This window comes from Schistocerca americana, chromosome 2 (genome assembly GCF_021461395.2).
Source record: "Schistocerca americana isolate TAMUIC-IGC-003095 chromosome 2, iqSchAmer2.1, whole genome shotgun sequence".
In the NCBI taxonomy this organism is placed as follows: domain Eukaryota; kingdom Metazoa; phylum Arthropoda; class Insecta; order Orthoptera; family Acrididae; genus Schistocerca; species Schistocerca americana.
Genome location: NC_060120.1, coordinates 824,441,672 through 824,455,320, shown reverse-complemented (window position 1 = coordinate 824,455,320; position 13,649 = coordinate 824,441,672). Strand labels below are relative to the sequence as shown.

At 44.6% G+C, this 13,649-nt stretch overlaps 1 protein-coding gene across 3 annotated transcripts in view; it reads right to left on the bottom strand.

The window, feature by feature from the left end:
- Positions 1 to 13,649, bottom strand: part of LOC124595441 (probable poly(ADP-ribose) glycohydrolase 2) — a 457,210-nt gene that overhangs the window by 231,784 nt on the left and 211,777 nt on the right. For all 3 annotated transcript variants that reach the window (XM_047134183.1, XM_047134185.1, XM_047134184.1), the window contains one exon: positions 2,419 to 2,495. The gene's annotated coding sequence lies outside the window, so the exon portion shown is untranslated. The remainder of the gene's footprint in view (positions 1 to 2,418; positions 2,496 to 13,649) is intronic.

The following is a 13,649-nucleotide window of genomic DNA, read 5'->3' as shown; positions in this document are numbered from 1 at the left end:
ATACTGGTTGTATACAGGGTGAACATAATGAAAGCGAAAAACTGGAGGGCCGGATTCCTGACTTAAAATGGAGGAAAAAAGGTCCTGAGAACATGTGTCCGAAAACGGACGGTTTGCGTGCAACGACAACAAATCGAACCAGGGCACAGTAAAGAGCTGCTTCGCATCCACAACAGATGTTCAGAGTAGCCTCCGTGGGATGCAATGCACGCTTTCAGACGTCGCATCATGAACTGCTTCGTCGGTAAAGAGGACAGGTGTCAGAAACCTCGTAATTGTGGTGGTTTGGAGTAAAAACCATTTACAAAATCCTTCGCGTGGAGGGAAATCCGCTGCTGATAATTCCTGCACTCGTGCATGTGATAGGGGTAGTACCGGTTATCATGCAGGATCAGATCAGGATACTTTGGCTTACATCATGTTGGCGGGCCGCTTGCCTGAAGCTTGTATTAGGGTTCGTCTCAATGTCCTGTAGAACCCGGTCCTCCACATCTGGTGTAAGCACAGTCCGCTGCCTCTCTGCACGTTCATCGGTCTAAAAGGACCCATGATCACACAAACGCCAAAAAGGGCTTGAAATGTTGTGTGATATGGTCGGTGATTGGGAAGGTAACTGTTTTGGTATAACAACGCTGCCTCTCGACCGTTTCTATCAGCTTGGCCGGCCGTACACAAACACCATCTCGGCTTATTTCCAACACGAGTACCGGACCATTCTGCTGGCGTCACTCACTCAGCCTGCGACACACAAGGAACACGTGACACGTAGTCAGAGGAACTGTCATTCGTCGGCGTCATCCACCGTGGCAAATATGCTTTTCCGTATACATGTTGATAGCACCTTTTTTCTCCATTTCCGGTGACGAATTCGTCCTTGCAGTTTGTCCGTTTAGTATAGTCTGGGTAATCTGCACGCTGCGAGATATGCCGGCTGAAGAAATACACACAGTTTCTAGCTTTAACACTTGACATAATCTGTTAAGACCTCTTAATGAGGTTAGACCTCTCAGTGAGTAGATTATGACAGTATTTTAAATTCCTATATTCGGTCGATAACTCTATGGAGTATTGAAAATCAAAGTTTCGTTGCCTCTGGTAGCCATTAGATATGCAACCTGCAGCTGGGAGTGAGTGACCGTTTAAGCTAGGTGCTAGCCTAAGAGTTTTGTCATGTTCCTACAGTTTAACGACCAGTGTGCTAGCTTCGGAAAGAGGAAGAACGGGCAGGCACGTATCAAATCCGCATTATCTTTTACACTAGCCAACGTGAGGGTGGCTTTTAGGTGATTTTCCACGCTCGTTTAGACGGATCTGAGTCTAGTCCCTATCTCTGCCTCAGAAAATATGATGCACAAACAGTTAGCATACTATAACACACTGTCATGCTCAACGGAGAGAAATCTTCAGACATACATGTAACGTCAGTTGTACCCCAAGGGAATGTTATAAGACTATTGCTTTTGGTAATATACGACATTTCGTGGAAGAATTAAAGGATCACTTTTTCTGAAACCCCGTAATTTTCCCCATTGCAACGCAGAAGTTCGAAAATTTGCTCAAAGGTACCTACGACTTTAACCAGTAATGATGCAATAGCGTGGGTTCTTGAGATGTCACCCTATAGTTCGGCAACGCTTCAGACAGCAAGCTGCCGATGCACGAAAAAAAATACAGAGTTCAGAAGTTCGTGTGAGGTGTAAGGTGGGTTAATGATGTCAAATTGGCACTAAATTGCACCATAAGTATGCCCTACGCCACTGTGGACGGGTCACAAGCTGGGAAATTTGTTACCGCCCTCCCTCTATCTTCTTACCCACATTTCACCCCTTCTCTTGACATTTCGGAGAGGGAAACGAGATGGCTAGCGTTGAAGTCACAAGGTTTTCTTATGGATGGCCGGACGAAAACATTTCGGACCCACCGTCGCTCACACTCGACACGAAAAGGCACCTTGAAGTGGCATAAAGGGTATTCATTTACACACCTTCCGCAGTCAAAACAATAGACTGCAGTGCAATGTGCAACAGAACGACGTTCTTGATCACCTGTGCCATTGCTGACACCTTCCAGACGATTCAACCCTGCTATAAGCACATCGCGGGACTGCAATCCGGTTGAACGCCATCTGACCCCTTCGCAGTATAGCGCGACCGCAATTTTTACTCCCGTACACAGGGTGGGACTACTAGGGACCGTTCAAAATCATTCGACGATATCAACGTCATCCGAAGCAGCAAAGACTGTTTACGCTTTTTCAGACCCCCTCATTCGCGCCCTCCCGTGGCGTGATCACGGAGCGGTGCGTCATTGACACGTGCATGGATAAAACGGCAATGACGTGATCACGGAGCTGTGCGTCATTGACATGTCCGTGGATAGAACGACAACAGATTCTGTTTTGCCTGGAGAGGAACTCACCAGTCCTGTTAGCGGCTGCAGCTGACTGAACGGGTGACGCACTTCTGGCGCTGCGAAGATCGACTGCGGCAGTCAACCTGTAACAAAAAATGACGTCATTTGTTTCATTTGGCTCACTTTATTTTTTTTCCCTCCATCCCTCCCTCTCCATCTTGTGTACTAGGAAATGTAACCTCACTGTTAGTTCTGAAGTCTTAGCCATCTTTGTTCGTTCTCATCACAAATGGTTCAAATGGCTCTGAGCACTATGGGACTTAACTTCTGCGGTCATCAGTCCCCTAGAACTTAGAACTACTTAAACCTATCTAACCTCAAGACATCACAAGCATCCATGCCCGTGGCAGGATTCGAACCTGCGACCGTAGCGGTCGCGCGGTTCCAGACTGTAGCGCCTAGAACCGCTCGGCCACCCCGGCCGGCTTTTCATCTCACATTAGCGGAATACAGGTTATTCATATTGCATTTACGTGGCTTATTTTTATTGCCATTCCCCTCATGTCACACGCGCACACACACTTGCACACACACACACACACACACACACACACACACACTCGCTCTCGCACTCATACACATACATTAGCAGTTCAGTAACTTTGTTTTCAATGAATGAGGATGACACTTCCACACCGTCGTAACTTTTGAATTCCACACTTACGAATAAGGTGAATTGATTTTCAGACCGGCGTTTTTCAAGACAAGGATGCTAATCAAATATCAAGTCTTCTGACCTAGTGCTTCCTACTCAGCGATTTTCCAGACTGGTTTTAAAGATTTTTCGCTGCGAACGTCAACAAACATCACATCACTGTATCTACGAGCTCGCGGGTGCCATCAGGTAAGTATATACATCCATTTAAGAAGAAAGAATCCATCCTCTCCTTGCGTAGTTCACACAGAAAATACAGGGTAAAAACGGTTTTTAGACGACCTGAAACATTGCCGAAATATTTACTTGTCTACGTTAGATTACAAGGGACACGAAAGCACACCATACGCTAAAGAACTGATTCCGCTTCAATAAATTCAGGAAGGAAGAATAGGAGTTACAGTCTTGTCTATGATGAGAACACTGAGGCTGAGCAGAATGTTAGGTTGGTCGAGACTAAGGAAGGCTGCGGGCTGTTTTCTTTTCAAAGTCAACGGAATTTACCTCAAGCGATTTAGAGAAACTACGAAAACCCAAAACTGGATGTTTGACATACAATTTGAACCCAGTATTTCAAAGAGAGTGTAAATTCGAATTTTTCGTAAGGTAAACTACTACAATACTCCCTTTATTAAGCTTGTATTACACGTTTTTAAGACCCTATGATTTATAAACATCGAGCTGTTCACACGGCCATTCATTAACAAATGGAAGTGAAGAATACATTGCAGACAGTGGCTGTCAAACGTAGAAGTTCTTGTGTCGGCGCCCGTTCCTCAGTCAATTCTTGAACTGCTATATGATGAACTGAACCTAGCTGCCTTACTTGTATGGTGTACACAAGATGTACTCAGGCTGCGTGCTATGTGAATCTCTTTACACCCTACGTGCTTTCACATACATCTGACTGAGAGCGATCTACAACTAAAGAAGTATAATTTAAAATGTACTCTACTACCGAATCCGACAGTGCTTCTCAACTGTTAAATACGTGTTTATCAGAAGTGGATGTGCTGTAAATCCTCATCTCCTCCTTCTCTTATCTCTGTTCATCACCTCCTCCCCGTTTCTCCCTGTTCATCTCCTTCTCCCCACTCTCTCTCCATCTTCTTCCCCCTCGCCCCCCTTTCTGAACTTGAGTTTTTTGAGATTTGTTTATTGTTACTGCAAATGAAACCTCGTTGGAAATTTAAGTCGCTTAAAATGAATGGCTGAATCGGTTGAGACCACTGGTATGCGGCGTATGAAGGAGATCTCTTCAATTGCTGGATCTGTAAGGATGGTAGCTTCAGTGACAATATCTCGCATAGTTTTAATTTGCGAAAAGGTTGGTTTGCAAGTTAGCCCTAAAAATAAAAAGGCACATTGTTGTGTATACAATTTTTGTGTATAATTATACAGGGTGTTTGGAAACTCCCGTTACAAACTTGAGAACTTATAGAGGGGAGTGAGTACATAATTTTTTTGAATGGCAATCCATTTCCGTTTCCCTGCTACAGGAGTTAGAAACATGTTTGCTAGACAGATTTTTAACAGGGTAGTCATGGTGGTGGTTGTGGTGGGGGGGTGGCTTACGTTGAATTGGATGATGGCATTTGACATGTATCCTACCTCTCTAACCTTGGCCGAGCCTCATTCACCTGCTTCTGAGTATTAGAGAAACATGGTTGAGGGCACGCTTGGAGAGTGCACCTGATCTTTCTGTATGGCGAAGCTTTATCAATATCGGTACGCACAACGTCTAACTCCATCGCATACCCTTTTTGCCACAATTACGCAACGGCTTCGAGAAAGGGCTACCTTCAGAGTCAGTAAGCGTGACAATGGTGCTCCAAGGTGACGCTGCACACCCGAATTGGAAGAGGCCGTACTGCATCATGTTGAAGATAATCCGTCAACGAGTACACGAGCAACGGAGCGTGCAAAGGATATTGCTCTCAGCACCGTCTGGTATGTTATGGACGACCAACAACTACATCCATACCACCTCCAACACTCCACGCCACATCCAACATTCACAAACACGTGAATGGGGCTCGAACCAGGTGAGATAGACGTAGGATAGACGTCAAATGCAGTAGCCAGTCCGACGTAAGCATCCCCCTGTGGCTACCCCGTTGCAAAATTACCTAGCAAACATGTTTCGCACGAATGTAGGACCTAAACGGTGCCTTCCAGATCATCCAGGGAATGTCGTAAAAACATTCCTCAGACCATAACGCTCCCTTCTCCGGCCTGGACTATTCCGACTATTATTGCAGGACGTTTGCTTGCAGACTTTCACGCCGATGGAGCGTAAAACGTGATTCATCTGTAAAGGCCACCTGTCACCACTTAGTGGATGTCGAGTTACGGAATTGGTGCACAAATTCCATCCTTCATCGATGATAAACAGCATGGCTACATGAATCAGGCGCCTGTTGCGGATACCCATACGCAGCAATGTTTGCTCGACGGTCGTTGAGGAGACACTGTTGACAGCCCCTTGGTTCATATGGGCGGTCAGTTACTCAACTGTTGGAAGTCCACTCGCCCGTATGCATCTCCGCAACCGTCGTCCATCGCCGTCATCTATAGCCCGTGGTCCACCATGGCGCCGGTTATGGATAGCGCCATTTTGAAGTGCACGGTATACTTTAACCATGGCGGCACGCGAACGCTTTACAAACTTAGCGGTTTCGGAATTTTTCTACCCTTGGCCCGAAAGCCAATGGTCACGCCCTTTGGACCTCAAGTAAATCGCTCCGTTTCCAGATTACGACAATGACTGTAATGTTCTGCGCCACTCCACTCCCAACTCCCCCCCCCCCCCCCCCCCCCCCCCCCCGCTCCACGCCCTATATACCCTCCATTGCTAGTGCTGCCACCTGCCATCAGACTGGTCACTGCACGCTGACATTGAACGTAGTGTGTGACGACATTAGAGTAGATCGTGTAGTAGTACAGATGTACATTATAACAAAAAGAATGTTCACAAATCAGTCTCTACGAAATACTGTTGCCATGACAGTCATATAATCCTACAGCGCAGCGATTAATACAACCCCGCAATTATTATTATTATTTTTTTTTTTTACTGAATGGGCAATGAAATGCTATATTACACTGAAGTAATCCAACATCACAAGATAATAGTCACTTGGGTAAACCACGGCGGAATAGTGAGTTCACTTGTTCTATCATCTCCCGCTTTTGTGTGACGAGTCACTTAAACAGCACGTGGCACCAGGAGTTGGGTATGAAAATGCATACGACTGCCTTACTGTCGAATCTTTTTATAGCGCGCAAACTGAGACGGCAAAGCTCTGTGAAAGCTAAACAGTATCGGATTTCAAGTAATAATTACGCTGTGCTACCAATTCGTTGCGTATAACAAAAAGGAACCTAAGAATATGAACATATGGGTGCGCTGTGGAGTACGTATATAGTATGCATTGCACCGCCGTGAAAGCATTGACCAGTAAGAATGAAATTTGTACCAAGATTTGGCGTCTCTTAGTCTAAAACAGTCACACCAAAATTCCGTTATTTGCACATTCAGAAAGGGAAAATGTGCAGTCCTTAGTAGTGTGCCGATAGTTCTCAGGCCGGCGGGAGTGGCCGTGCGGTTCTAGGCGCTACAGTCTGGAGCCGAGCGACCGCTACGGTCGCAGGTTCGAATCCTGCCTCGGGCATGGATGTGTGTGTTGTCCTTAGGTTAGTTAGGTTTAATTAGTTCTAAGTTCTAGGCGAATGATGACCTCAGAAATCAAGTCGCATAGTACTCAGAGCCATTTGAACCATTTTGATAAAAAATGGTTCAAATGACTCTGAGCGCTATGGGACTCAACTGCTGCGGTCATCAGTCCCCTAGAACTTAGAACTACTTAAACCTAACTAACCTAAGGACATCACACACACCCATGCCCGAAGCAGGATTCGAACCTGCGACCGTAGCAGCAGCGCGGCTCCGGACTGGAGCGCCTAGAACCGCACAGCCACCGCGGCCGGCTCCATTTTGATAGTTCTGATAAATTCCTCGAGATATCAGCACACGTATACAAACTGTATAGTGAGAGCATCCCGAGCATGCTTCTCACATAAATCACCTAGCACCACAACTTTCAGCAAGTTAAATTATGCGTGTGTTTGATGATTCTGTTGATTAAAATGTGAGTTAGTGTAATCTGCGTATTTCATTTGTAATAATATTTTGAGGCAAATCCAAATAAAATATTTAATTAAAATCGTACATGTAGAGCACTTACTCTTGAATAAGGTAGAAAAATGTTGAACAAATTAGGAACATGAACAATAATATCAAAATATATTTACTGACTCATAAAATTTGTCGTTAATATCGTGCATAATTAAAAAAAAAGACAAACGTCTAAAAATACACAACTGCAAAAAAATTCTCCCACTAAACACAACTTAAAATTATTCTATCAAAGAAAAACTTAATACACTTTTTTTCGTTGTAAGCTCCTTCTGAATCATACAGAAAGTTAATGTGTTTTAAATACTTGTTTTGTAAATAAAACTGCCTTTTCCTGCTGGTAGTTACTTAATTTATCCCAAACACGTTTCGCCTTCTCCTGTTCTATGGCATCATCAGTGGAATCTATAACGATACAGTTTTGTTAGTTTTAGATTATTAAAAAGTTCACTCCGAGATTTTTTTTTTGTAAAAAGTAGTTACTTACGATTTGCTGATCTGCATTTCCACACATCTGGTCTGGAGGTCCCACTATCACTTTTGTCACTGCCATATAATCACATCTTTGTGTTCTCGCCTTCCACACACTGTGCAATATTTACGTTGTGAAAAACAGTGTACGACCAAATAGTTGTATCGAGTGACAAAAGAACAATAGTCCGCCACCAAAAAGAGTGATAAAGAAGGTGAACAGTGTGTGGAAGGCGAGAACACAAAGATGTGATCATATGGCAGTGATAAAAGTGGTAGTGCGACCTCCAGACCAGATGTGAGGAAACGCAGATAAGCAAATCGTAAGTAATTACTTTTTTACAAAAAAAAATCGAAAAGTGAACTGTTTGATAATCTAAAACTACCAAAACTGTATCGTTATAGATCCCACCGATGATGCCTTAGAACAGGAGAAGGCGAAATGCGTATGGGATAAATAAAGTAACCAGCAGCAGGAAAAGGCAGTTTCATTAACAAAACAAGTATTTATATGCTTGCTGCGGAGGATGGCCTCACAAACAAACTTGTTTATGTGTTTTAGTTTGTTTGAGTGTACAGTAGCTTGAAATTTCAAATCACCTTCATCAAATGTGATATGTAAGTTTCACGAACAAAGTACAGCGGAAGCACGCTCTTTCCTGCCTCTTCGCCATTCTTTTCCCTCTCCTCGGCGGCCACATGAGCGGCATGCGAAATATTGTAATGAAGTCTGCCAGTGGAGTCTGTAATGCTGCTCTGCGACGAGCACAGCAACAAGTGGGCAATGTCTGCTGCATTATGCAGAGCGACCGTAAATCAGAGCTGAAATAAGGAAATATGATTCACTGGGCACGAAAGCTAATTTGTACGTTTTCTCGCGTTCCTTTCCTTTTTACTTCTCACCCGTCTCCTTTATTTCTTTTGAGGCAGCCACAGAACTCCCACAAGATTACATCTTGAAAAAAAAATGCATTACTGAGAACTACGATAAATTAAATGAGAACACCACTCCAATTATTTGCGATCAGAAGCTTATCCCCAAGTTGTCGAGAACGTCGTAGCATTTCTTTCGTACGTTAGAAGAAGAATTTTCTTTCCAGTATAAAGTAGGAAGAAATTGTCTTTCTGTTTCTTTTCGGTTTAAATTTGGATAATTCGTGAGAAAAGCGTTCTTGCCTCAAAGTTTTGAACAGTTGCAATCAAATAATAAAGTAGTGCATAATCACCAACCCAAACGAACTGTGCTCCCGGAAGGACAATGGCACATTCTAGAAATACAGGGCTATTACAAATGATTGAAGCGATTACATAAATTCACTGTAGCTCCATTCATTGACATATGGTCACGACACACTACAGATACGTAGAAAAACTCATAAAGTTTTGTTTGGCTGAAGCCGCACTTCAGGTTTCTGCCGCCAGAGCGCTCGAGAGCGCAGTGAGACAAAATGGCGACAGGAGCCGAGAAAGCGTATGTCGTGCTTGAAATGCACTCACATCAGTCAGTCATAACAGTGCAACGACACTTCAGGACGAAGTTCAACAAAGATCCAACTGCTAACTCCATTCGGCGATGGTATGCGCAGTTTAAAGCTTCTGGATGCCTCTGTAAGGGGAAATCAACGGGTCGGCCTGCAGTGAGCGAAGAAACGGTTGAACGCGTGCGGGCAAGTTTCACACGTAGCCCGCGGAAGTCGACGAATAAAGCAAGCAGGGAGCTAAACGTACCACAGCCGACGGTTTGGAAAATCTTACGGAAAAGGCTAAAGCAGAAGCCTTACCGTTTACAATTGCTACAAGCCCTGACACCCGATGACAAAGTCAAACGCTTTGAATTTTCGGCGCGGTTACAACAGCTCATGAAAGAGGATGCGTTCAGTGCGAAACTCATTTCCAGTGATGAAGCAACATTTTTTTCTTAATGGTGAAGTGAACAGACACAATGTGCGATTCTGGGCGGTAGAGAATCCTCACGCATTCGTGCAGCAAATTCGCAATTCACCAAAAGTTAATGTGTTTTGTGCAATCTCACGGTTTAAAGTTTACGACCTCTTTTTCTTCTGCGAAAAAAACGCTACAGGACACATGTATCTGGACATGTTGGAAAATTGGCTCATGCCACAACTGGAGACCGACAGCGCCGACTTCATCTTTCAACAGGATGGTGCTCCACCGCACTTCCATCATGATGTTCGGCATTTCTTAAACAGGAGATTGGAAAACCGATGGATCGGTCGTGGTGGAGATCATGATCAGCAATTCATGTCATGGCCTCCACGCTCTCCCGACTTAACCCCATGCGATTTCTTTCTGTGGGGTTATGTGAAAGATTCAGTGTTTAAACCTCCTCTACCAAGAAACGTGCCAGAACTGCGAGCTCGCATCAACGATGCTTTTGAACTCATTGATGGGGACATGCTGCGCCGAGTGTGGGAGGAAATTGATTATCGGCTTGATGTATGCCGAATCACTAAAGGGGCACATATCGAACATTTGTGAATGCCTAAAAAAACTTTTTGAGTTTTTGTATGTGTGTGCAAAGCATTGTGAAAATATCTCAAATAATAAAGTTATTGTAGAGCTGTGAAATCGCTTCAATCATTTGTAATAACCCTGTACTTCTACATCTACATAGATAGTCCGCAGTCCACAGCAAGCCACGTGACGGAGGGTATCCCGTACCACTACTAGTCATTTCCTTTCCTGTTCCACTCGCAAATAGAGCGAGGGAAAAACGGCTATCTATATGCCTGGCCCGCGCAGTTAGCCGTGCCTTCTAACGCACGGCTTTCCGGATTGGGAAGGAGTGCCTAGTCCCCTGCACAAATCCGCCCGGCGGACTTGTGTCGAGGTCCGGTGAGCCGCCCAGTCTGTGGATGGTTTTTAGGCGGTTTTCCATCAGCCTCGGCGAATGTGGGCTGGTTCCCCTTATTCCGCCTCAGCTACACTATGTCGGCGATTGCTGCACGAACAAGTTATCTACCTAAGCGTACACCACCATTACTCTACCACACAAACAAAGGGGTTTCACTCGTCTGGTGTGAGACGTTCCCTGTTGGAGGGGGGGGGGGGGGGGGGGGGCGAACTGCACAGTAACCCTGAAAGATTGGTTCGGTGTGGGGCAGCGGAGGGGTGAAGTGGACTGCGGTAGTCGTTTTGGGGTCGTTGACCACTGCGGCGGGGACGGAGCCTCTCCGTCGTTTTTAGGCCTCCGGTTAACATACAATACAATCTACATGCCTCCGAGTGTGCGCTAATTTTCGTGGTCCTAAGCGCGATGTGTGCTGGAGTCAGTAGCATCATTCAACAGTCAGCTTGAAATGCCAGTTCTCGAAATTTTCGCAATAGGGCTCCTCGAAAAGAGTGTCACCTTTCCTCCAGGGATTCCCATTTGAGTTCCTGAAGCATGTCCGTAACACTTGCTTGGTGTTAAAACCCACCAGTAACAAATATAGCAGTCCACTTCTGAATTGCTTCGATGTCTTCCTTTAATTCGACATCGTACGTGCCCCAGACACTCCAACAATACTCAAGATCAGGTCGCACTAATGTCCTACAGAGGCGTCCTTAACAAAAAAAAATGGTTCAAATGGCTCTGAGCACTACTTAAACCTAACTAACCTAAGGACATCACAATCATCCATGCCCGAGGCAGGATTCAAACCTGCGGCCGCGCGGTTCTAGACTGAAGCGCCTAGAACCGCTCGGCCACACCGGCCGGCCGTCCTTAACAGATGAGTTTCAAGTTCCTAGAATTCTCCCAATAAACCGAAATCGATCGTTCGTCTTCCCTACCACAATGCTCGTTCCGTTTCATATCGCTTTGCAACGTTATGCCCAGAAATTTAAACTACGTGACTTGAGAAACTATGTGCTGGTGGTGGTGGTTAGTGTTTAACGTCCCGTCGACAACGAGGTCATTAGAGACGGAGCGCAAGCTCGGCTTAGGGAAGGATTGGGAAGGAAATCGGCCGTGCCCTTTCAAAGGAACCATCCCGGCATTTGCCTGAAACGATTTAGGGAAATCACGGAAAACCTAAATCAGGATGGCTGGAGACGGGATTGAACCGTCGTCCTCCCGAATGCGAGTCCAGTGTGCTAACCACTGCGCCATCTCGCTCGGTAAACTATGTGCTCAAGGCAAGTTTATTCGCTATTCTTTCATATCCCTGCCCAAAAGAGGAAACTAAAACGTGATGTAAGAAGTGTTTATTCATATTACTTTTGCTCTGAAGGCACGAATATCCACAGCTGTTTCCTTTCGAAGGACTAGATGACGCCGGCCGAAGTGGCTATGCGGTTAAAGGCGCTGCAGTCTGGAACCGCAAGACCGCTACGGTCGCAGGTTCGAATCCTGCCTCGGGCATGGATGTTTGTGATGTTCTTAGGTTAGTTAGGTTTAACTAGTTCTAAGTTCTAGGGGATTAATGACCTCAGCAGTTGAGTCCCATAGTGCTCAGAGCCATTTGAACCATTTTTTTGACTAGATGACGCAGTGTTGTACTCACGTTGATCACGGTGTTTTGTTTGTTGTGGCACCGGTCGAATCTCTTGACCAGCAAACCCTGTCTTTTATAGTCGTCAGTTTTCAACGACTGTTCCAAACCCATGACGCGTAATATTAGACATCCTTCAGTGTTAACTGTGATGAATAAACATCACAGAACACAAGCTCTGTTGGCTTTGTTGGAAAAAATATATGAGCAACGTGAACCTTATCCTATTTGCTCAGTTGTCGATGAAAGCTCTCATGGTGCTTTGCTTAACGTAGAACACAGATCATCATACTCTTATTTTTCAAACTGTTTGTCTCTTGAGAGACTCGTGGTATTTTGTCCTTTTATTGGGACTGCCACCAATATGATTTCTTTATGAAAAATCGGACCAGTGTGAGTAGGGTTCGCGGTCTGAGGATTCCGTACAAACTATGTATATTATTACGTACAATCGTCTCGTCAAATATGGGGTGCCTAGGAATTCTTCGTACTCGGTTCGATAGACAATGAAATCAAACACATCGTATTAATGAGTTTTATTACAAAAAGGAAAAAGGCAGTACTTAACATTGACGATTACACAGAAGTGTCGCAAGCAAAGGGCTGACATACGAAATAAGCATTATTCTTCAGAATAAACAATCACGAGTCGTTGCTTCATAGAGTGTAGAAGCGAAATAACGAACGTTGACGCTTCTATCCAAGTCGCTAGTCTTGAAGCTGGGCGTCGCCAGTCGGTTGCTGCGCTTATGTCCTCTTCACATAGAGGCCGCTGCTGTGGCGTTGTCATCCTGGAGAGGGTTCAGTCAGCGTGCGATTGGCTGACATCTTCTCACAGCCATCTCTTCTCTATCATTCCCAACTGGCGTACCGGCCCTTGACTTTACGCCGTAACATACATAGATTATTCATCAACAGATTTTGATGAATGAGACTGCTGTATAAATGTGTGTAACATAAATGGCCGTATCTTTACATTAGAACATAATTTTTTTACATCGGCAGGGGACCACAGACCTTAGTATTTTATATAAATTTCAACTTGATACGTTTTCCATTTCCGGAAGAAAACAGGTTTTAACAAACGGACAGACAGACGGACAACAAAGTGATCTCATAACGACAGAGAAACGGAACCGAAAAAGACAGACTTAGACATAAACAGCAATGACCCTAAGCGTTGAAATGGTACAACATGAGTTAATTTTTCCACATTACATTAAGTGATTATGAAATGGAAAGACTCTATAACTGAATCGCTAATTTTCAAATTAGGTCAGTCTACATGCAACTGAATGATCTCAATTTTATCATGCCGTACATGTTTAGTCTTTACTTTTTGGAAGGCACCATGAGTGGTAAGGTTAGTAGGTGCTGCTCTACAACTGTGCTTGTTTTGCTGGTTTTAAACCTGTTT